Raw genomic sequence first — 21,588 nt, 5'->3', positions numbered from 1 at the left:
GTACTATGCTCAGTTCTGGTCGCCTCATTATAGGAAGGATGTGGAAGCCATAGAAAGGGTGCAGAGGAGATTTACAAGGATGTTGCCTGGTCTGGGGGCATGCCTTTTGAGAATAGGTTGAGTGAACTCGGCCTTTTCTCCTTGGAGTAACAGAGGATGAGAGGTGAACTGATAGAGGTGTATAAGATGATGAGAGGCATCGATTGTGTGGATAGTCAGAGGTTTTTTCCCCAAGGCCGAAATGGCGAGCACAAGAGGGCATAGTTTTAAGGTGCTTGGAAGTAGGTACAGAGATGTCGGGGCAAGCTTTTTCACGCAGAGAGTGGTGAGTGTGTGGAATGGGCTGCTGGTGACAGTGGTGGAGGCGGATACAATGGGGTTGTTTAAAAGACTCCTGGATAGATACATGGAGCTTAGAAAAATAAAGGGCTATAAGTAACCCTAGGTAAATTCTAAGGTAAGGATATGTTTGGCACAGGGCTTATATTCTGCTGTAGGCTTTCTATGTTACTATGAACTCAGCAGGTCAGGCAGCATGCATGGAAAAGAGTAAACAGTTGACATTTCGGCCTGAATTGGATTCCAGCATCTGCAGATTTTCTCTTATTTGTGATTGGACTACTACACTACGAAGTCTCTTCCAGGGATGCCAAGCCTGAAAAAGTTTAAATCTCCCTTTCGAGCTGATGAAGGGTCTCAGCCTGAAACAGCGACTGTACTCTTTCCCATGGATGCTGCCTGGCCAGCTGAGTTCCTGCAGAATTTTGTGTATGTTACTCTTTAAAGCATACTACTTCAGTAAAACACTGCAGACTTTCAGCTTTTCTAGTGTTGCGAATATCATGATCGTGGGCACCTGTTTTTTTTTAAAGTTGTGTTTCAGTTTCTTCACATTATTCAACTGGTCAGCTGTCCGAGCTGGAACCAGTGTCACCCAAGCAAGAAGTCCACTGAAGTGCAGCCAAGCTGAGAGGAGCAATGGCTGTAAGAGACGCGTCTGGAACAAAGCACAAAACACTGCAACTCAACCCGAAACTTCATAAATGCTGCCTGACCTGCTGAGTTCCTCCAGTGTTTGTGTGTTGTACCAATTCCCAGCATGTGCAGTTCCTCATTCTGTATAATGAATTTGGATGGGACTTGACAACAACCATTAAAAATCTCTAAAATTGTGAAGGAAAAGTTTTTAAAGTTCAAAGTAAATTTTTAATCGAAGTACATTTATGTCACCAAGTACAGCCCTGTGATTCATTTCTTTGTTGGCATACTCAATAAATCTATAGCATAATAACCATAACAGAATCAATGAAACACCACACCAACTTGGCGTTCAACCAGTGCGCAAAAGACAAGACTGTGCAAATAAAAAAGAAAAAATAATAATAAGTAATTAAGCAATAAATATCCAGAACGTATGAAATATCCAGACCTTGAAAGTGAGTCTATTGGATGTGGGAATATTTCAATGATGGAGCAAATGAAGTTGATTGATGTTATCCCCTTCGGTTCAAGAGCCTGATGGTTGAGGGGTAGTAACTGTTCCTGAACCTGGCAGTGTGAGTCCTGAGGCTGAAGAGTGTTGCGTTCAATTCTGGTCTCCGTATTTGAGGAAAAATATACTGGCTTTGGAGATAGTGCAGAGGATGTTCACCAGGTTCATCCTAGAGGTGAGGGTATTAGGATGAGGAGAGAATGAGTTGCTAGAATTCAGAAGAATGAGAGGGGATTTTATAGAAACATATAAAATTATGAAAGTGATAATTAAGACAGAGGTAAGAAATTTTTTCAACTAGTAACTAGAAGACATAGGCTCGCGATTCGGAGGAATAAATTTAGGACAGAGATGAGGAGAAACTGCTTTTCCCACAGAGTAGTGAATCTGAGAGTCTTTGCCCAGGGAAAAGCTGCACAGGTCACCTCATGAAATATATTTTTAAGATGCAGATTTTTGCATAACAGGGGAACTAAAGATTATGGGGAAAGGGCAAGTAAGTGGAGCTGAGTACACAGCCAGGTCAGCTGTGATCTTATTTTATTTAATGACAGAGCAGGCTCAATGGGCCAGATGGTCTACTCCTGATCCTAGTTCTTGGGTCTTTATGAAAGGATGGCATTACACTTGTACATAGTTCAGGCCACCTGAAATCCATGCAAGCTTGTGAGACGGACCAAGAGGAAAGACTAGTTAGGAAGAAAAGTTGTGTCAACTTAACTGCATGTGTTCACTGTTTTCAAAACTTACTGAACCCAAACTGACCATTTGGCCATGGGGAAGGATCTCAAACTGAAATGTTGACTGTCCACCTCCCCTCCCTCCTCGGATACTGCTGACCTGCTTTCTTTCAGCAGCTTGTATTTTTGCAGGTCAGCAAGAGATTGTGAGAAGTTTCTGCCGCAGTTTGCTCCGTGCTTACTTTGTGTCTTGGTCTCTGGCAGAAACCAGAGGTGAAGTGCTCCACTCTGGGACTGTGCAAGTCTCTGTCACAGTTTCCCCAGCAGGAAGTGCGCTCCAACACCATCCCTGAGCAGCAACCAAGCCTGGCCCACCTGCTTCCGTCTCGTCTGTATCCTGCAAGCCGGATACCTCAGCAGGTAAGATGAAGTTTAATCAAATGAATTGGGATTGAATTCAACTCTTGAGGAAATGAATGAGATTATTCAGGCTTCCACCACTTGGTCATCATAATGGAAGGGTTTATTTCACTTCAGACCATCTGGGGGAGAGGCGCAGAGTGTGAGAGGGACTAGCAGTTCTGATTGAGGCACAGATGTTTTGAGTTAAAGGTTTGCTCCCAAGATTTGAGCAAGTAATCTAGGCTGCTACTTCAGTGTGGCACTAGCAAATTATGCCCAGGAAGAAGCTGAGAACAATTTTCATTGATTGCCCATGCCTGCACATGATATCATTCATATGCCTATCTAAGAGCCTCTTAAACACCTATCATACTTGCCTCCATTACCACCCCTACTGCTGCATTCCAGGCACCCACACTTTGCCTTTATAATTAAAAAAAGAAAGCCTGTCCCATACATTACCTTGAACTTGCCCTCTCTCTCTCCTTAAATGCATCCCTTTAGTATTTGATTTTTCAGTCCCTGGGGAAAAGATACCGGGTGCCTTCTCTATCTTTGCCCCTCGCAATCACAATCTTGCACATTTCTGTTAGGTCTCCCCTCAGCTTCCACTGCCGCGGAGAAAAATCCCAAGTTTGTCCAGCCTCTCCTTATAGCATGTGCCCTCTAACCTAGCATCCTGGTGAATCTCTTCTGCAGCTTCTCCAAAAACGTCACATCCTTCCTAGACTGGGGCAACCAGGATTGAATGTAATATTCTGGATGCGGGCTAGCTGGAGTTTTAAGGCTATAATATAACTTCCCGGCTCTTGAAGTGAATGCCCTGACTATGCGCCTTCTTTAGCACCCTATCAACCTGGGTAGCCACTTTCAGGGAGCCTTGGACTTGCACCCCAACGTCACTCTCTGCATCAGCACTGTTGCCATTAACAGTATGCCATCCCTGTATACCATCAACATATACTCGCTGTTCTCTGTGGCAATCTTTCACAATAATTGCTAACTGTCTCTTTAAGAGCATTACAATTAACACTTGGACCTTGCTATATATAACTTTTTACAGTACTGTAGAGGTCTGTCTGCTCTGTACCAATGAGGGTCGAACTTCCCAATTAGCACCCACTACTTTCGCAAGCTTGTGAGTGTTTGTTTATCATTATTCGATTGTTAGATCTAGTCTTTGCTGGCAAGTCCAATGTTAGTTGCTCCTCATTGACCTAGATGTCAGTTAGGAACCAACCACATCGCCATGGATTTGACCACAATTTCCTAACAGATGTCAGTAATAACGGATGGGGTTTTACAATAACATGGTCACAGCTACTGATGCTAACACTCGGGCTTAATTACTGGAATTTTAATACCTCCCCTCTTGCACTGGTAACTTGACTCTGTCTTTGGATCTGATCTCTGTGATACCTCATCCCCCGTGACTGGAGGATCTGAGCTGGGTATAACTTAGCAATGCTGTATCCTCCCAGCCTCTCACTTCATCCTCCTACCCACCTTCCCCCTCACCTATCACCCCCCTTGCTTCTTACTTCATCCCTCTTTCCCCCAAACCGTCCACTTGGGCCCTCACCTGGCTTCACCTGTCATCTGCCAGCTGGTACTCCTTCCCCTGCAACCCTCCCCCAGCCCTGAAAAAGGGTTTAGGCCCAAAACTTTGCGTGTTTATTTCCCTGCATAGATGTCGTCTCACCTGCTGACAATCCCGAGTTGTGTTTGTTGCTCTGGATTTCCAACATCTGCAGAAGCTCTTGATTCTTTGTTCCTTGTCCAAACATAATCTAATTTTTTTTTTACAGTTTACTGGAATTCAAAGGTTTCAAAGGTACATTTAATGTCAGAGAAATGTATACAATACACTTCCTGAAATCAACACGTACAAACAAGCTAGGGGAACATCCTGAAATAAGGAGTCTCCGTTTCACAGTGAGACGGGAGACATAACAAACAACTCACTGGTTTACAGTGTTAAAAGTCCTTTGCGCCACTTTTTCCGAGCTCTGTGCCCAAAGATCTCGGGTCTCTGGGCGCGCAGCCTTAGATCTTCCATCTGCCATGACAAACCGACCTCCTGTCCGGACACCGACCTTCGATTTGCCCGTCCCCAGAGCCATGAAATCTTGACCCTCCGGAGGCGAGCTAGGCTCTTAGGCCGAGCCCTTGGCGTGCCGAATAACGGCCAGTCGTGAAACCCGAGAACAGGTCCCAGTCCCGCAAAGAACTGTAGTCGGCGTGTAACTCCAGATCAGCGTCTTCAAAAGAACCCTGAAAGAGAAAAAATGGAAATAGAGCTGTTAGGCATCATTAATCCTCCTAAGCTCCTCCTCCCTCTCTTGCTATTAATGCTGTAACACATCAAAAAGTTTACTTAAAAAAACTGCAACCCTGCCTCATAGTTCCTTCGTTGGTCAGAGATTGAGTTCAAAAGCCTTGAGGTTATTTTGCAGCCTTTAAATTTCTAGATAGATCACATTTGGGAGTACTGTGTTGTGGTCAGATACGGAAGCTTTAGAGAGGGTGAGATGAGATTCACCAGGATGCAACTTGGATTAAAGAGCATATTTTAAGAGAATAGGTTAAGTATGTTAGAGCTTTTCTCAGTGGAGCAAAGGAGGATGGGAGGACATGCATAAGATGATAAAGAGGCATAGATAGTGAACAGCCACAGTCTTTTTCCCAGGGTAACAATAACAAGAAGACATAACTTTAATTGAATAGAGGGAAGTATAGGGGAAATATCAGAGGTAGATTTTTTTTTACTCTAGAGAGTTAAGTGCATGGAACGCAACTGTTGTGGGTGATGGTAGAGGCAGGTAAGTAGGGGCATTTAAGTGACTCTTGGCCATATGGATGAATGAAAAACGGAGGGCTATGTGGGAGGGAGGGTTAGATTTATCGTGGATTAGGTTAAAATGTTGGCACATCTGTGCTGTACTGTTCTGTTCTATAAAATGGGAGAGGTGGTTGGTCACTGGGCCCTCGAGCCCACCCTCCTAGCCACTGTGATGTGGCGACTCAACCATCCTTCTGCCTTCGCAGATGCTGCCAGACGCATTAGTTCCTCCAGCAGTTTGGTTTTTTTTAATGGAAATCCTTGGCTCGATGGTAATGGCAAAACATTTTGGGATCTGATGTTCCATGTTGTCCTGGAATATCTGGTTGGTTGAATTACTTATTTATTGTTTGACTGAGATACAGCACAGAGTAGGCCCTTCCAGCCCTTCGAGCTGTGCTGCCTAGCAACTCCGGATTTCACCCCACCCTAAGCACAGGACAATTTACAACGACCAATTAACCTAACAACCAGTACGTCTTTGGAACTTGGGAGGAAACCGGAGCTCCTGGAGGAAATCTGCACAGTCACAGGGAGAATGACAGGAGTTTAACGCATTCACTGGTACTGTAAAGCGTTGTTCTAACCACTGTGCCACCCCAATTTTGAGCTGCTAAATCTATTCTAAATCTACCTGATGTGTACAATAAGAGTAATGTAGACGCCAATGAAAGTTGCCTTCAATGTGAGGATGAGAGAGAATCCAAAACTTGCTTTGACTGTCTTTCTACTAATACCACCTTCGACAACTGTATCAAATGACTCTGTCATACATTCTCCCTTTAGGATAGCAGCCCAGTTTGTTAATTTTCCTTCAGTCAATACTTCTGATGTTTAAAATAAATTTATTACAGTATGTGTATGTCACCTTACGGTCCCTCTATCCTCCAAGTGCTGTTAATAATTGGAGTGGTAAGCCTAACAAATGTTAGTTGGCAGATACTTTGTCAAAAGCTTGTTTGCTGAGGTCTTTGAGAGATCCCTTCCCTGAAAACTGAAGCAGTGTTACTTCAGAATCTTGCATTAGAGACCTTGAACATAGAAGTTCGAGAAATTTGAAAGAAGTACAGTTGGCCCTCCTTATCTGCGGATTCCACATGTGCGATTTCAACCAACAGCGGATCGGGGAAAACCCAGAAGTTCTCTCTCCAGCCTCATAGTTTGAGCATGTACAGACTATTATTTCTTGTCGTTACTCCCTAAACAATACAGTGTAGCAACTATTTACATAGGATTCACATTGTATTAGGTATTATAAGTAATCTAGAGATTATTTTAAAGTACAGGCAGTCCCTGGGTTATGAATGAGTTCCATTCCCGAGTCCATCTTTAAGTCAGAATTGAAGTCGGAACAGGTACATCTGGTCTTATTTAGCGTCAGTTAGTCAAATGTTTTTCTTAGTATATAGTATATATTTTACCTTTCTATGCATATAAAACTTAAGAAACATATGTATTTCAATAATTAAACCACTGCATTGCTTAGTAATAATTGTAGTTTTCATCACACAGAACAACAGCAAAGCAAATCTCTCACCTCCCTCTCACCCACGTAGCCGTGCATACACACAGACAATCCTCTAACTCCAGGACAGCCCATCTCTGGACCTCCAGCCACCAATAGACTCCCAGACACTGGACCTTTAACTTTGCTAATGGATTTACATATCCAAGGCTTTGGCCGCCAGGGCTCATCTTCCAAACTTCAATTGACCTTCAGGCTTCGATCTTCTGTACCCACCCCAGGACTCGCCAATTTTGACTACTGAGGACCCCAAGCACCAGGCCTCAAACTCTGGACTTGAGCCAATAAATCTCGCAGATTTCTACAGATGTACCGTGGAGAGCATTCCAATTGCCTACATCACCGCCTGGTATGGAAGGGAGGAGTGCTAATCCACAGGATCAAAGTAAGCTGCAGAAAGCTGTTGACTTATTTAATTACTTATTTAATTCAACTATTTAATATATATACATACTTACTATAATTCACAATTTTTCCTCTGTTATTATGTATTGCATTGTACTGCTGCCCCAAAGACAACAAATTTCACGACAAATGCCAATGATATCAGACCTGATTCTGAATCTGATTCTCTTCCAGGATCAGCTGCACGGAATGGGCAGGCTCCTGGCCCATTGTGTATTGTCCTGCTCAGTCCCATTTTCCTGCTCAGTCATCATTTTCTCCTCCAGTTACTCATCTGATACCTTTATGCATGACAGACACATCACAAGTTTTGGATATGTTGCTCATTTATCTCTCACGGGCAGTCAGAGCAGAAATAATAACTGGAAAAAATGAGAAATACAAGAGATTCTGTGAATGCTGGAAATCCAGAGCAACACAAGCAAAATGCTGGAGGAACTCAGCAGGTCAGGCAGCATCTACAGAGAGGAATAAGCTGTCGATGTTTTGGGCCGAGACCACTTATCAGGAAACCCCTTTGTAGAAACACAAAGAGACGAGAGATCCCTTTGTAGGGGATCTATTCTGAGCTTAACTTATTGATGCCACCATGAAGAAGCCATGCTCAATGAGTAGTTTGAGATGTTGTATATAACCAACAACTCCAGTTATTTACTTCGGATGTATCATGGAGAGTGTTCTGACTGGTTGCATTATGGCCTGTTTTGGGTTCTCCAATGCACCAGATCAGAAAAAGTTGCGGAACAATAGCTTCCCCAATGATATGTTTTGTAACTCCAAAAACTAACCAAAAGAAAAACACAGGATCTGGGAAATAGCTCTACTTAGTTTTACATTAGTGAGGTTCACACATATGACCTGGTGGCATAATGACGTACGTCATTCACATACTTTTATAGTGCCTTGAAAAAATATTCAGCCACCAAAACTATTTTCACACTTTACTATCTCGTTTTCTAAATTTAAAATATATTGAAGTAGGATTTTGAGCTGATGTACAAAGTATTGTGCATCATGCCAAATCAACAGAAAAATTCCAAAACCTGTCAATAATTTAATAAAAATTAAAACCAAAATTGTGAGACTAAAAAGTATTCATCCCCTTTGTAATTACTATATTAACTTTACTCAGTTGCAATATACTATATTACCTTACGAAGTCAACAATTTGTTGATGTAGAAAATTAGATCACCTGTTTTCAATGAAGTAGTGAAGGCTATCGGGAACACTTCTGGCCAATTTGTAGCTGCATCCACTACTACCAAGATATTTGTGCCCGTGAATGGTCTGGCAAAATCCACATGAATCCTTTGCCAAGACAGTTAAGCTATTCCCAGGGATGAAGAGGCACTGTTCTTGGCACCTCTGGATGTGTTGGAACCCCAAGCGGTATATGGCAAGCTGCTTGATCTGCCGATCTATCCCAGGCCACCAGTCAAAGCTTTGAGCCAATGCTTTCATTTTAACCATGCTCAGATGACCGACATGTAGCTCTTCCAATACTTCAGCTATAAGTTTGGATGGTACAACAACTCTCAGTCCTCACATAAGGTAACATCCATCAAGGGCAAGTTCATCCTGGCATGGTAAAGATGGGGGAACTGGAATTCCTGCTGTACATCCCAGCCACTTTGGGAAGCCGGAGACAGTGGGGGATCCTTTCATCGGATCATTCCTGCCATGATAGGAAGACTTCCAGTTTGTATTAGGAAGAATACGTCAAAAGGAACATCCTTTTAAAAATTTTCACCTATTTCCGTTTCCAAGAGTAAACAGGACAATCCATCAGCATTTTCATGATTAGTTATCCTCTTGAGTTCGACCTTGTAGTTGTGTCCTCCAAGAAACAGAGCCCATCTCTGTATTTGTGCTGCTGCTGTTAGTGTCATACCCTTCAGCGGATTAAAAATGAGCACCAGCGCTTGATGGTCAGTAATGAGGGTAAACTCTCTCCCATATGTTTTACATCAACCAAACTCAAGGCTTCTCTGTTAATCTGTTCATAATTTTTCTTGGCAATGGTAGGGACTGTACCTATACCATAAAGCGAGGGGTTACAGGCAAGCTTCACTGGACAAGGTAGATCATAATGTGTGAGTACAGTGTCTGATGTCACCATTTCCTTTAACTTTTGGAAAGCCACCTCAGCACTGTTTTGTCCATTACCAATTCTTCCCGATCTGTGGTAATGAGTGCAGTAGCACAGGGGTGGAGCACAGTAGCCAGGTTTGGCAGGAACCCATCATAGTAATTGACACATCCTAAAAAGAATCACAACAATTTTCCAACAGGGCAGCGCGACGCAACTTGCAGCGGCCACTCCGGAACTGATTATCTGTTATTTGTGAAGTGGGGTGCCGTGCGCAATCATAATCGATTGTAAACCGACGTGGGAGCACGGAGGAACATCGGGGAAATCTCCAGGAAGACCTTCTTCGTTGCTGCTGCTGTTGTGAGGTCCGGGACTCTGCCGGGAAGTACAGCCCCCAGTCCTCGGGGTCGCGTTGCCGATGGCCGTTGGCGGGGCCGTCTTAACACGCTCGGCAGAGGATGGTGCTTGGAAAAACTGTACCGGAGGGGATGGTCAGAGGCTCGGAGATTCAACGGACTCGGAGTCCGCTGCGGACAGGTCGTTTTTGGTGTGTGCTGCGTCTGCGAGGCTGAGTCGGGCGGCGCCGTGGAAGTCCATAGTGGGGGTATTCCCTTTTGCCGCCGGCATGGAATGGCAAGTCTGTCAGGATCCTGGGGACTTGTGGAAACTGTGTGGTGATTTCTTTTGAACTTATAGTCCTTTAACATCTTTGGACTATTTTTACCGTGTCCATGGTCTGTTTTTTTTTATCAATTATGCAATTGTTTGCACTGTTGTAACTATATTTTGTAACTATGTGGTTTTGTGCAGGTTTTGTAGCTTTAGTTTTTGGTCTTGTTTTGTCTGGGGAGCTCCTTTCCGGGGAACGCGCTAGATGGTAGCGCAATATTAATACGCAGCAGCCTCTCCGGACACTGGATTGGGGATTGCTAAACGTTATGTGGATTTTCTGGTGTAGTCTGTTTTGTCATATGCTTTTGTGATATCATTCTGGAGGAACGTTGTCTCATTTTTTAACTGCATTGCATTTGTGGTTTCTAAATGACAATAAACTTAATCTGAATCTGAACTGTAGCATGCCCTTTGGCCTTGGGGTATCCACCACTGCTTGAATATTCTGAGCACACTTGTGTAATTCTTGTGAGTCAATAGTGTGACCACAGTTAGTGATGCTTGTTTTAAAGAATTCACATGAGTTGTGTAGTGCTCTGAGCCAATAAACTTCTCGTCTTTTTAACACTGTCTTAAGATTTTGGAGATGTTCCTTGTCATCCTTGCTGGTAACAATGATGTCATCCAGATAATACTGAGTGCCTGAGCAGCCTTGCAGCAACAGGCACATAGCTTTCCACCATTTGCAAATGCTTATGCTACTCCAAAAAAAAACTATTATAGTGATAAAGCTGTCGTGAGTGTTTATGGTGAGAAACACTTTGACTTTTCTTCTATCTCCATCTGTAGGTAGGCTTCAGTTAAGTCCACTTTGTTGAAATATTTTCCTCCAGAAATGTTTACAAAGATATTCTCTATTGATCTGCTTTCAGTACTGGGTTGATAGTGTCCTTTAAATCACCACAGATTTTGACAGACCCATTCTTCTGGACCACTGGGACCACTGGTGTTGCCCATGGGCTCCACTCAACCTTGGAAAGAATTCCTTCAGCCTCCATGCAATCTAGCTCACTGGCTAATTTATCAGAGATGGTATATGGAACAGGACAGGCTTTGTAAAACTTGTATATGGCATTTTCATTTAACATTATTTTACCCTTGAAACGTTTGTGTTTTCCATTGCCATCCTTGAACACTGCTGTGGCCTTAGCCTCATTCAGTCCCTTTCTTAATTAGCTTTCAGTTGACTCCATTGCAGGGAATGCGGCATGCAAATGGTGGATGGATCTCCAATCAAGTGTAGTTGCCTCAGTCACTAATGTTCCCACAACACGGTCCCTCCTGTTTTTACCCCAAAAAAATCCCAATGTGGCTTATTGTTTGTTGTATTTCACTGTTACAAATGTCATTCCTACAGGAGTTATCTTTTCTCCAGTACAAGTTCTAAGTTGGATATCTGCAAGTTTCAATTCAGTATTTTTGAAATGCCATTCAAATTTATTTTATGGAATGACTGAAACAGCTGAGCCAGTGTCAGATTCCATATTAATTAATTTACTGTTCACTTCTGGTGTTCTTTTTCACTTGTAAATCTCAAAGTTACTCAGTCCTCTGTCACTCTCTACATTATGAGATTTTTCATCAATAACATGCAGATTAATTCTCTTTTTGAAACTGCCACTTGACTTTTTATCTTATTCTCTTCCCTGTGCAGTCCATTTATTTTTGACTGCCCAACATGCTCTTTGTATGTGTCTTACTTTGTTGTATTTTCTGCAATTTTGCATTTGAACCTGCATTGGTCTGGTGTATGTGAGCCCCTGCCACAATGGCAACACAATTTGTTTGGCCAAACAGATTTCTGTTTAGACGGTGCAATTTTGTTCATACTCACTTTCATTCCTGCCTGAGTGATGTGCTAATATTGAAGAAAGTCACAAACAAAGGCCAAAGATCCAATATATGTCCACCACAATCTGAGAGCAGTAGGGGTAGGGGAAGGGGGGTAAGGGAGGGGATATATATAGAGAAAGGAAGACTGTGGCAAGGTGTGTGACCTCATTGGGTAAACCCAGTGCAATGTGCTCTGGTTATGTACGTACATTGTCTGAGACACTTCTTGGGTAAGTTTGTGCGAGAATCTCAACTATTAATTAGTCCTCTCAACAAGCATCATCTCACACTTATCAGGATTAAATTCCATCTACCATGACTTTGTCTCTCTTACCAAATGTTCAAAACTATCCTGTAGCCTACTTATGATCCTCCTTACTACCAACAACACATGGGCCACCTACATTCCTACCTATGTTATTAATATACACTTTATTAGGTACACCTGTTTGTTAATGCAAATATCTAATCAGCCAATCACATGGCAGCAACTCAATCCATAAAAGCATGCAGACATGGTCAAGAGGTTCAGTTGTTGTTCAGACCAAACATCAGACTAGGGAAGAACTATGATCTACGTGACTTTGACTGTGAAGTGATTGTTGGTGCAAGACAGGTTGGTTTGAGAATCTCAGAAACTGCTGTTCTCTTGGGATTTTCACATACAACAGAGAATAGTGCAAAACACAAAAAGATATCAGTGAGCGGCAGTCCTTTGGGCAAAAAAGCTTTGTTAATGAGAGAGATCAAAGGAGAATGGCCAGACTGGTTCGAGTTGACAGAAGGGCGACAATAACACAAATAACCACACGTTACAACAATGGTGTGCAGAAGAGCATCTCTAAACATAACACATCAAACCTTGAAGTGGATGGGCTACAGGAGCAGACCATAAAGGTAAGTACCTCATAAAGTGGCCACAGAGTGTGTTTAACAGCCTCTTTCTTCTTGTTTTCTCTAACTTCTCGACATAGATGAACCATTCGTCATGTTGTGTTTTTATACTTCACAGGAATATTTGTTTTATGCAACTTATCATCATCATCATTATGTGTCGTGTCTTATGGGTAATCATGGTGACTCTGATTGTTCTTTGCAAATTTTTCTACGGAAGTGGTTTGCCATTGCCTTCTTCAGGGCAGTGTCTTTATAAGATGGGTGATCCCAGCCATTATCAATACTCTTCAGAGATTGTCTGCCTGGCGTCAGTGGTCACATAACCAGGACTTGTGATCTGCGCCAGCTGCTCGTACGACCATCCACCACCTGCTCCCTTGGCTTCACATAACCCTGATCAGGTTGCGGGGGGGGGGGGGGGGGGTGCACTATGCAGGTACTACACTTTGTCCAATGGTGTCCTGTGGGCTAGCAGAGGGAATCAGTGCCTTACAACTCCTTTGGTAGAGACATATCTCCACCCTGCCACCAAACCTACTAAAATCCATGTAGATCACATCCACTGCACTACCCTCATCTATATGCCTGGTTTCCCCTCATGTTCGCTTTAAACTTCTCACCTTTTACCCTTAACCCATGACCTCTGATTGTTGTCCCATCCAATCTCAGCTGAAAAAGCCTCCTTGCATTTACCCTATCTATGCACCTCATAATTTTGTATACTCTATCAAATTGCCTTTCAATCTCTATGTTCTAAGGAATACAGTCTTACTATTCAATCTTTACTTATAACTCAGGTCATCCAGACCCTGCAACATCCTGGTAAATTTTACCTGTACATTTTCAACCTTGGTTACGTCTTTCCTGCAGGTAGGTGACGAAAACTGCACACAACACAATCCAAATTCGGCCTCACCAACATCTTATACAACTTCAACATAACATCCCATCTCCTGTACTCAATGCATTGACTCATGAAGGCCAATGTGCCAAAAGCTTACTTTATGTCCTAACAACATGCAATGCCACTTTCAATTAATTATGGACCTGTAATCCCAGATCCCTTTGTTTTACCACACTCCTCAGTGCCCTACAGTTCACTTTGTAAGACCTACCCTGGTTCATCCTACCAAAATGGAAAACCTTGCACTTGTCTGCATTAAATTATTTCTGCCATTTTTCAGCCATTTTTCCCTCTGCAAGGTGTGATAGCTTTCCTCACTGTCCTCAATGACACCCCCAATCTTGATATCATCCACCAATTTGCTGATCCAGTTAACCACATTATCATCCAGATCATTGATATAGGTGACAAACAACAATAAACCCAGCACCGATCTCTGCATCATACTACTAGTCATAGGCCTCCAGTCAGAGAGGCAATCATCTACAACCACTTTCTGAATTTTCCCACAAAGCCAATGTCTAATCCAATTTACTACCTCATCTTGAATGCCAAGTCACTGAACCTTCTTGACCAGCCTCCCCATGCGGAACCTTGTCAAATGCCTTACTGAAGTCCACGTAGACAACATCCACTGCGTTGCCTTCATTCACTTACTTGTTAAGTTCCTCAAAAAAAACTATAAGATTGGTTAGACAGGACCTACTACACAGAAGCCATACTGATAATCCTTAATCAGTCTTTGTCTATCATATACTTTTATATCCAATCCCTTAGAGTACCTTCCAATAACTTTCCCACAACTGGTCACTCTCACTGGCCTATAATTTCCTGATTTATGTTTAGAGCCTTTTTTTAAACAGTGGAACAACATTGACTATCCCCCAATCCTCTGGTACCTCTTGCTAAGGATGAGCTAATTATCTCTGTTAGGACCCCAGCAATTTCTCCACTTGCCTCCCATAGGTACACCTTGTCAGCCCCTGGGAATTTATCCACCCTGATTTGCCTCAGCACAGCAAATACCTCCTCCTCTGTAATTATATAGGGTCCATAAATACAGATGTAAAAATTTACTTAAGATCTGCCCAATTTGTTTTGGATCCACACATGGATTACCATTCTGATCTTCCAAAGGACTAATTTTGTCCCTTGCAATCCTTTGCTCTTAATATATCTGTAGAATCCCTTAGGATTCTCCATCACCTTGTCTGCCAGAGCAACTTCATGTGTTCTTTTAGCCCTCCCGATTTCTTTCTTAAGTGTCCTCTTGCATCTCTAATACTCCGTAAGCATCACAACTAGGGAAAGGTTGAATAGATTAGGAATTTATTCCCTGGAATGTAGGAGAATGAGATGTACACAAAATTATGAAGAGTACAGAATCTAAATCAGAATCAGGTTTATTGTCACTGACATATGTCATGAAATTTGTGGTTTTAAGGCAGCAGTACAGTACAATACAAAAAATACACTATAAATTACAATAAGAAAAATACATACAAGTTAAATGTTAATTGGATAAGGTTGATGCAACCAGGCTTTTTCTATTGGATGCAACTGGAATTAGAGGTCATAAGTTAAGGGTGAAAGGTTAAATATGTAAGGGAAACCTGAAGGGGAACTTCTTTACTTAGGAGGTGGTGCAAGTGTGGAATGAGTTGCTAGCAGAAGTAGTGGATGGGGTGTCGACTGCAAAGTGGATAAGTACATGGATGGGAGGGGTATGAAGGGCTATGGTCCAGGTGTGGGTGAATGGGACTAGGCAGAATACAGCTCAGTGTGGACTAGATGGGCCAAAGGGTCTGTTTCTATGCTGTATGACCCTATCAGTCAGTTGTAATTCTGACTAATAGAACTATATAGAGACTTATCAATGATTCTCATTCTTATCCAGTCTATATCTTCTTGAAATCTGTCACTGTCATAGTTCACTGCAGCTCCATGCTCTATGTCGAGTGCAAATTTGGAAATGGTGCCACATATGCCCAAATCCAAAATGTGAGAAGTCTGCCAAGCAATGATCCTGGGAAGCATTCCAAGAATTACTGACCACATTGAATAGCTGCAGGATCTGCAGTCTGTGCAGGAGAGACATCTGTGGTAGAAGTTCACCCTCAGAGTCTGCAGAGTGAATGTCTATACACAAAAAAGGCATCCAAAAATGCTGAATTTTTAATCCCTGTAAATAGCGTCTTCAAATATTTTGTCCTCTTTCTTATTTTTTGAGACATTTTTAATTCATGAGAGGGAATTGCATTACGCTAGACTGCATACTAATGTGAATAATTAAATACATTTGCAGACTTAATGTCTTAACCAAACTTGTTTTCCACAGCAAACCACACAAAATGCTGGAGGAACTCAGCAAGACAGACAGCATCTAGGGAGACAAACAAACGGTTGATATTTTGGGCCAAGACTCTGTACAATGTCCTGAGTATGTAACTCAAAATGGCTTCTTTGGTTTGTAACGAGTAGGAATGCTTCTTTGTCTGATAAGTGTTTCTCTCGCCGTTGTTCTGCTTTAAAATGGCTGATATGGTAACTGTATTCATTTGTTAATCAATGGGGAATGTTATTGTGTCTTGTGAGGCTGGGAACTTAGGGGAGGGGTTTTCACGGGTTTTTGGTATGAGGGGAGTCGGGAGAAAGTCGCCGAGGGAGGTGGACGTGCGCTCAGAAGATCACCGGGGAGTCTGGGGTGGAAGACGTGGAAGTTGGAGGCAAGCGACGAGGGGTCGAATGGTTCGATGGTTGAGCTCCGAGTGAACTAAACAGACTGAACTTTGATAAGTTGGCACCTTTTGTTTTTTTCCTTAAATATATATATTGTATTGCCTAATACTCTTTTAATTTTAGTAAACTCTTTAAAGTGTATTTCATAATGGTATTTGTTGTGGGTTTGATACTGTTGGCGGGCGCAAGGCATAAACTCGATTCTCACAGCACCTGCGCATACGGGAGGTGGGTTGGTGAGTGGCTGGATCTCCGTTTCCCCTAGACATATTCCAGCCTTTTGGGTAAGTGTTAAAACTCTTTTTTCAATATCCTGCTGTCTACATCTTTATGAGTTGAAACTTACACTTAGTGGCCACTTTATTAGCTACACCTATACACTACTTGTAATGCAAATATCTAATCAGTCAATCATGTGGTAGCAACTCAGTGCATAAAACTATGCAGTCATGGGCAAGAAGTTTAGATGTTGTTCAGACCAAACATCAGAATAGGGGAGAAAAGGGATCTAAGTGATTTTGACCATGGAATGTTTGTTGGTGCCAGATGGAGTGGTTTGAGTATCTCAGAAACCGCTGATCTGGGGTTTACACGCCCAACAGTTTAGAGTTTACAGAGAATGGTGCAAAAAGACAAAAAAGCACCTAGAGAGCAGCGGTTCTGTGAGTTAAGAAGGCTTTGTTATCAGAGATGCCAGGGCAGAATGGCCAGACTGTTCAGGCAGGCAGGTCAGTGACAGTAACTCAAATAAACATGCGTAACAACAGTGGCATGCAGAACGCACAACACATTGAACCTTGAAGTGGATGAGTTACAGCAGCAGGAGACCATGAATATACAGGAGGTACTTACAAGGGGTGATTGATAAGTTCATGGCCTAAGGCAGAAGGAGTCAATTTTAGAAAACGTAGCACATTTATTTTTCGACATAGTCCCCTCCTGCATTGACACACTTAATCCAGCGGTCGTGGAACATATGGACCTTGGACCTCCAGAAAGTATCCACAGATGGGTGATTGATAGGTTCGTGGCCTAAGGTAGAAGGAGATGAGTTATACAGCTCTTGTTACATGCACATGCAGGTCAGCTCTTTGACTGATTATACAGGAAGTTTGAAGTTAATAAACTCATCTCCTTCTACCATAGGCCACAAACTTATCAATCACCTCTGATGAATTATTAACTGATGAGTTATTAACTTCAAACCTCCTGCATAATCAGTCAAAGAGATGACCTGCATGTGCATGTAACGAGAGCTGTTTAACTCATCTCCTTCTACCTTAGGCCACGAACCTATCAATCTCCCATCTGTGGATACTTTCTGGAGGTCCAAGATCCGTATGCTCCACGACCGCTGGACTAAGTGTGTAAATGTAGGTGGGGACTATGTTGAAAGGTAAATGTGCTAGGTTTTCTAAAATTGACTCCTTCGACCTTAGGCCACAAACTTATCAATCACTCCTCGTAATAAAGTAGCTACTGAGTGTATTGTTACAGACAAATTAGCTATTAATCAAGACATTGTACCAGGTCAGAAAAAGTTCAAGCTAATCAGGAAAATTGACATGATTTTGTAAAGGAAAACATACTTGATCATATTTGAAGAATGTCATGTGGTGGGTGAGGGGCAGGAAGAGGGAATTTGTAGGTTTGATATATCCAAGAGGCACTTGTTAAGATGCTACATCAAATATTAGTGAGGAAATTAAAAGTGTTGGTGTACTTGCAGTGTGAACAGAAGACTGCTTGGTTAAAGCTTATGGAGTGTTAGCTTTCATAAGTCGAGGGATAGAGTTTAAGAGTCACGAGGTAATGATGCAGCTCTATAAAACTCTGGTTAGGACACACTTGGAGTACTGTGTCCAGTTCTGGTCACCTCACTATAGGAGGATGTGGAAGCATTGGAAAGGGTACAGAGGAGATTTACCAGGATGCTGCCTGGTTTAGAGAGTATGCATTATGATCAGAGATTAAGGGAGCTAGGGCTTTACTGTCTGGAGAGAAGGAGGATGAGAGGAGACATGATGGAGGTATTCAAGATATTAAGAGGAATAGATAGAGTGGACAGCCAGCGCCTCTTCCCCAGGGCACCACTGCTCAATACAAGAGGACATGGCTTTGAGGTAAAGGGTGGGAAGTTCAAGGAGGATATTAGAGGAAGGTTTTTTACTTAGAGAGTGGTTGGTGCATGGAATGCACTGCCTGAGTCAGTGGTGGAGGCAGATACACTAATGAAATTTAAGAGATTACAAGACAGGTATGGTGGGGGGGTTATATGGGAGGCAGGGTTTAAGGGTCAGCACAACATTGTGGGCCGAAGGGCCTGTACTGTGCTGTAGTATTCTATGTTAACAGGAATGATCTATCCTCGGCCCAGTACATTGATGTAATCAGAAAGAAAGAATGCCTGTGGCTCTATCATTCGGAGCAGAGCTTGTGGAGATTTGGTACGTCACTGAAAACACTTAAAAATTTCAGCAGATGTACAGTGGAGAACATTCAGTCTGATTACATCAGAGCCTGGTATGAAGCCTCCAATGCACAGGATTGTAAGAGGCTGCAGAGGGTTATAGTCTCAGCTCGCTCCATTATGGGCATGGTCCTCCCCACCATATCTACAAAAAGCACCTCTTCAATGAGGCAGCATCCATCATTAAAGACCATTATTGTCATCAGAGAAAATTGCCTCCTCTTCTTACTGCCTTTAGCAGGAGGCACAGGAGCCTGTTGAAGGGACTCAGATCAAAACATCAACTGTTTACTCCCTTCCGTAGATGCTATGTGGTCAGCTCACGCCAGCATTTTGAATGTGTTGCACAAAAGCCGGCAGACACCCTCCTTGATTCAGAAATAGCTTGATCCCCCCTGACACTGAGTGGTCAATGAACCCATGAACACTACCTTATTATTCCTTTACTTTGCAATACTTATTTATTTTTGTAATTTATAGTAATTGTATGTCTTTGCATTGCATTGCTGTCTCAAAACAACAAATTTCACATCATTTACAATAAGTCAATGATTATAAATCTGAGTTTGGTTCTGAAAAAAGGCATAAATGGGTTCTTTACTGGGTGCCAAGATGTAACCAGCTCACCAGTGCTATGTTTTCAACACTTTAGTATTTACTCATAGGACTTGGAAGAAGCCAGTAAAGCCACAGATACTAAATTTACTAATAAACTAATGATAGGTTAGTTACAAAGAATGCATAAAAACACCATAAAGGGATAAAAATTAAAACCATAAAACAAAGGAGCAGAGTTGAGTCATTTGGCCCATCAAGTGCCATCATGCTGATTTATTATCCCGCTCAACCCCATTCTCCTGCCTTTTCCATGTAACCTTTGATGCCCTGATTAATCAAGAAACTATCAACCTCTGCTTTAAATATACTCCATGACTTGGCCGCCACAGCCACCTGTGGCAATAAATTTCATAGATTCACATCCCCCTGGCTAAAGAAATCCCTTCTTTTTTCTGTTCTATATGGACCTCCCTTTAGTCTGAGACTGTGCCCCCTGTTCCTAGGCTCACCCCCTAAAGGAAACATCCACTCTATCCAGACCTTTCAATATTTGATAGGTTCCCCCCTCCAATCTTCTGAACTCCAGCAAATACAGGCCAGAGCCATCAAACGCTCCTCACATGTTCACCCTTTCAATCCTGAAATCATTCCCGTGAACCTCCCCAGATGTTCTCCAAGTCCAGCACACCTTTCCTTAATTAAGTGCCCAAAACTATTCACAAATCGCAAATTCACAATGCAGTCAATATAAAGCCAATATAAAGCCTCAGCATTACATCCTTGCCCTTATATTCTAGTCTGCTCGAATTGAATGCTAACATTGCATTTGCCTTCCTTACCATAGCCTTAACCTGCAAGTTAACCTTCAGGAAATCCCACACAAGGACTCCCAGGTCCCCTTGCACCTCTGATTTTTGAATTTTCTTCTAATTTAGAAAATAGTCTACACGTTTATTCCTTATACCAAAGCGCATGACATCTGCCATTTCTTTGCCATTTTCCCAATCTGCCTGAGTCATTCTGCATACTTCCTGCCTCCTCAACACTACTTGTTCTTCCACTTTCTTTATATCATTTTCAAACTTAGCATCAATTCCATCATCCAAATCATTCACATGTAATATGAAAAGAAGCAGTTCCAACACTGATTCTTGTGGAATACCATTAGTCACCAGCAGCCACCAGAAAAAGCCCTTCTTATTTCCACTCCTGCCTCCTGCCAGTCAGCAATCTTCTCTCCCTGGTGTTACCTTTCCTGTAACAACATGGGCTCTTATTTTCTTAAGCAGCCTCGTGCATGGTACCTTGTCAAAGGCCTTCTGAAAATCCAACGTTCACTAACTTTCCTTTGTCTACTTTGCCTGTTATTTCCTCAAAGAATTCCAACAGTTTGTCAGGCAAGATTTCTACTTAAGGAAACTTTGCTGACTTTGGCCTATTTTATCATGTGCATCTAAGTACCCCAAAACCTTACCCTTAGTAATGGACTCCCAACATTTTCCCAACCACTAAAGTCAGGCTAACTGACCTATAATTTCATTTCTTCTGCCTCCCTTCTTTCATAAACAGTGGAGTGATATTTACAATTTTCCAGTCCTCAGGAATGATTCCAGAATCTAGTAATTCTTGAAAGATCACTATTAATGTCTTGTGGTGAACTACATATACCTGTCTGGACACGCCCCCACCCCCCCCCACCCCCGCTGACTGCTCCTGTGGCTCCTCCCACTGACAGTGGCTCCTCCCACGGACCCCGGTATAAAGGCGATTGGGGCCTGAGCCCTGGTCTCAGTCTCCAGGATGTAGTATGGTGCTCAATTGCTGCTTGTCCTTTCTTCCAGCCAATAAAAGCCTATATCTCGCCTCACGTCTCGGAGAGTTATTGATGGTGCATCATGTCTCCATAATCTCTTCAGATACTTTTTTCAGATGTAGGTGTAGTCCATCTGGTCCAGGTGATTTATCTACCTTCAGACCTTTCAGCTTCCCAAGCTCCTTCTCCTTAGGAATTGCAGCTACACTCACTTCTGCCCTTAACACTCTCAAATTTCTGGCATACTGCTAGTGTCTTCTAGC

At 42.5% G+C, this 21,588-nt stretch overlaps 1 long non-coding RNA gene across 1 annotated transcript; it reads left to right on the top strand.

The window, feature by feature from the left end:
• The first annotated feature begins 1,251 nt into the window (after positions 1 to 1,251).
• LOC132391238 (uncharacterized) lies at positions 1,252 to 16,625 on the top strand. Its single transcript, XR_009511132.1, has 2 exons — positions 1,252 to 2,592; positions 16,084 to 16,625. It is a non-coding gene; the product is annotated as an uncharacterized LOC132391238 (long non-coding RNA).
• The last annotated feature ends 4,963 nt before the right edge of the window (positions 16,626 to 21,588 follow it).

This window comes from Hypanus sabinus, chromosome 1, assembly GCF_030144855.1.
Source record: "Hypanus sabinus isolate sHypSab1 chromosome 1, sHypSab1.hap1, whole genome shotgun sequence".
Taxonomy (NCBI): domain Eukaryota; kingdom Metazoa; phylum Chordata; class Chondrichthyes; order Myliobatiformes; family Dasyatidae; genus Hypanus; species Hypanus sabinus.
This window is presented reverse-complemented; position numbering and strand designations above follow the sequence as displayed.